The sequence below is a fragment of the Andrographis paniculata genome, unplaced genomic scaffold, assembly GCF_009805555.1.
Source record: "Andrographis paniculata isolate CXL003 unplaced genomic scaffold, ASM980555v1 Contig12END, whole genome shotgun sequence".
Lineage (NCBI taxonomy): Eukaryota > Viridiplantae > Streptophyta > Magnoliopsida > Lamiales > Acanthaceae > Andrographis > Andrographis paniculata.
Window position 1 is genome coordinate 2,545,263 of NW_026137402.1, and position 3,934 is coordinate 2,549,196.

The 3,934-nt window shown below is 32.1% G+C and overlaps 1 long non-coding RNA gene across 3 annotated transcripts; it reads right to left on the minus strand.

The window, feature by feature from the left end:
- Positions 1 to 305: 305 nt before the first annotated feature.
- On the minus strand, positions 306 to 3,605 carry LOC127254553 (uncharacterized). Of its 3 annotated transcripts, XR_007839460.1 has the most exons (5): positions 3,326 to 3,605; positions 2,455 to 2,482; positions 2,267 to 2,320; positions 735 to 1,958; positions 306 to 640 (listed from the first exon to the last, which is right to left on the minus strand). It is a non-coding gene; the product is annotated as an uncharacterized LOC127254553 (long non-coding RNA). The 3 variants fall into 3 exon arrangements; XR_007839459.1 differs by having other exon boundaries at positions 306 to 1,958; XR_007839458.1 differs by lacking the exon at positions 2,267 to 2,320 and having other exon boundaries at positions 306 to 1,958.
- Positions 3,606 to 3,934: the final 329 nt, after the last annotated feature.

Sequence of the window (3,934 nt, forward strand, 5' to 3'; positions counted from 1 at the left end):
CTTGTTACAAAATTTGTCCGTAATAACAATACATTACAAAAGGACTGCCCCATAACAAATAAGTTGTTTGTTACAAAATTAGTCCGCAACAAAAAGTCATGACAAGTCAGGCAACCATACATTACCATTTGTACCGGCCACTGTCCGTAACTAAAAATACGCTACCAAGGACGCCCCTGTGTGGCATAGTAGTTTTATCGCCATAAATAAATTTCATTTGTCTGTATTAGAATTCTTAATTCATGAGTTGTAGGGAGAGATTTATGTCACCACAAACAGAGACTAAAGCAATTATTAATCTGTGAGACAAATAATTTAAAACCTAATCTTATCATAATTTTTTCCAAATCCATGGTAATACTACACATGGTCATCAATACAACGATGTTCATAGTCCAGCCAAAAATAAAATATTAGTCGTCAACGGTGCTAACAAAACATCCCAAAAAAACACCAATCCGTACACCAACATAACAACCTACTAAATAACGATACGCAAAACCAAAAAGTAATACGTAAATAGATAAATCTGATATCATACGTAAGTACGATCTTAAGGGCAACTCATAAATACAACTATGAATGACCCAGCTCGTCGAGTGCAGAATCATGGAGTATGCAATCACGGACGGCGAACCAACTGCAATGTGTTTTTAATAATATATAAGCATTTAATATAAAAATTGAAGTAATTTAATTTCCAAAGGAATAAAGTAAATAAAAAAAATATGTACATCCTGATAAATCTACTCGATATTATCTCCGTCGAATACATCAACAAGAATTTTTGCTCTAGCATTAGTTGGAAGGATACATCAACGAGAATTTTTGCTCTAGCATTAGTTGGAAGGATAAGTGCGGTCTCCGGGACTATTACAGCTGTAACATACACCTTAACAATGGCTAGGGTATCACCTATATAAATAGGTTAAACGAGCGCTAGTTACAAGAAAGGTCTGCCTCTGTAAACAATATGGATGAATATAATAAAATAAAACTTACGTTTTAGCTTAATCAAGGGACCTTATCTTAAATACAAGTATAGTAACAAATAAACTCGAAAAGCACTAATAAAATAGGCTGACCCTTGAATATGCTACTCTGCAACACATTAATCAAAATAAATGATACAAAAATGCTTCACTTGCTACAACAATGTTGTATCTAAAAAAGCATCAGTGCAATTTGATATTTTCATGTTGCTTCACACATAGTCAAACAAATGGAGAACCTCGATTGTTATATAATACCATCAAACAGATCCTCTAGATTCTCAGCATCATTCAGAGCTAAAAGCTACTCAGAAATTCATCATCAGCAAGAGAAATAATCTTCAGGTTGTTCCCAAGGATAAATTATCCGACCAAAGGAATAATGATTTGAAAATGATAAAATCACGAAACACGCTTCCATAAGTGTGGACATGGACTCCCACCTTCTATTCAATGCTGATGAGAATCTCTGATTCATTAGAACTTCACAATGAAGTGCAAACCTACTAGTAAATAACAATTATATTAAACATCGACTAAAATTGAATCCAAGCTTAATTAACAAGTTCTAAACCTAAACAACTAAATAAACACAAAACTAACTTAGATTTACAACAATACCAATCTAAGTTAATTAAAGGAGCAGCTCATCTTAGCCAAGGAAATTCAAGAAACAGAACAACACAAATTATCCTACTGCAACAACAAGGTTAAGGAACTAGACAGAAATTAAACAACCTAAACCAATCTAATCTAACCTACAACAATCAAGACATATACAAACAAACAATCAAGAAGCAAACTTATATATTATCAATATTCAAAGCCAAGAAAAACTTCCCTGATTGCAGAATTTTTCGTGGTGCAGAATTTTGAAGGGGGCTGAGGGGAGGGGCTGATCTACTAAATCCTCATACTTGCATATTTTTTTGCCTTCGAACAATTGCGGTTGACACGGAGGAGAAGCTACAATTAATAGAGAGAAAAAAAAAAATCAGCCATAAGGCTATTTAACAGGGAGAAAAAAAAATCAGCACATGAGTAGAGCTAAAGCTAATTCCAACATCAACCAAAGTAAGCCACATGTCATTTGTTAGGGCTAGCATAGTCTACTCTTAGTTGCCAATATATAGTTCAAGGAATATCAAATAAATGAATTTATCAAGCATTGCAAATTTTCAGCCGCTTTCTATCACATTAATGTTATCTAAACCGAAATTCAAGAATACAAAGAAAACATACAACACAGACCAAAAAATATTACATTGATGTACCTTTGAAAATAATGGTAAAGCATCTAAGGTAGTTTAATCAAGATTCGTCTCTTTCTGGAATTATCAAAGGCCAAAACTCCATTATTAACTTTCTTTTGCTTAAAGCAAAAGTGTCGAGAGTACTTTATCAGAGTGAATCATAGGGGACATAGAAAGTCTTTTCCCTATTATTTACATTCAGCACTCACCAGTTTCTTTTGGGAACTTCCGAAGAGCCTGAGAAAAGCCAAAAAAAAAGTTGTTCATTGCTCATCAACTCATCCTCCAATTAACTTTCACCAAGGATTAATGCAACAATTATTGAATATCAACAAAAATTTTAAAACTAAACTGATAAGATAAACAACTGTGCCAGAGCATTTTATCCAATTCGTTCATAAGAGCAATTCTCCGAGGTGTAGTACAATTTTGTTGGCATTTATGGTTTCAATGTCTTTAAGTGGCTATAAAACATTCGCCTGCAATAATCTAGTCCCGCAGTGATTTATTAATATAAGATACATTATTTGAAAAAAATATGGTATCATATTATAATATTAGCAAGGATAAATACTTCCATTTAGAAGTAGTGAAGACTTCAAGGTGAGGCATGGTGAGATCGGCACAACTCCAATGACTCTTTTATTCCATACATTTACATACATGAATCAATCGCAGAAAATTATAATGCAAGTATATGTTACTTATGGGACCAACTACATTTCTGCAGTGTTTAATGTTATTCTTCTAGAAGTGACTCAAATGTTAATGCTTAGATTGTCATACACAATCCTCGTCTCAGAGTTTTCTCCACAAATATCCCACATCACACAACCATATAAGTGTGATTGGATCTTGGAATTCAGCTCAACTAACAAATTTTTTTCAATTTCTAATTTTAACCTATAACATATTTTTTGTACAAAATCAGAATAACCCAAAGTAGCAACACAACATATAATTAAATAATTTTCAAAACAAGAGATTTGTAACTAGATATCAACAAAGCATTTGTTGCTACTCCAAGGAAGCAGAACACAAAAGGAAACAAAATCAAGAACACGGTAAGAACAACTTAACCTTCTTTCTTTCGCCAGAAAGCTCCTATCGGTGACAATGGTGTCTTCGGTTTTCATCTCCAACATCAATCGGGGACCACGAACGGAACAGGCGGACAACGGCTGCTCTAGAGAAGAAGAAAAATGAAACAAAAAAGAAGAAGTAAACGAAGAAAGAAAGGAAATAAGGAAGAAGAGGCGGAAGAAGTAAACAAAGAAGAGGAAGAGGAAGAATGAGAAACAAGAAAAAATGGAAACAAAGAAGAAAATGTAAGAGGAAGAAGAAGGCGAGCGGCGGCTAGGGTTTGATGTTTATATCAAGTTTGGTTTTATTTTATTTTTATCTTTAATTTAAATTATTATATATTAATAGAAAAATAATCAATAATTAGAAGAAATTGAAGATATTTTAATTATTTCTATGAATTAATTTATAATTAGCAATGAAAATATAAAGTATAATAAATTAATTAGTTTCAGTTATAAAATTAAATTTTGTAGTTAAATAATAAATTTGAAATAATTGTATATAATTATTTTTTATAATTATAATATTAAAGATTTTGTTACCGATTGAATTTGCAAAATATATATGTATATATTAAAACATCTTACCTTATATGTAATTGCT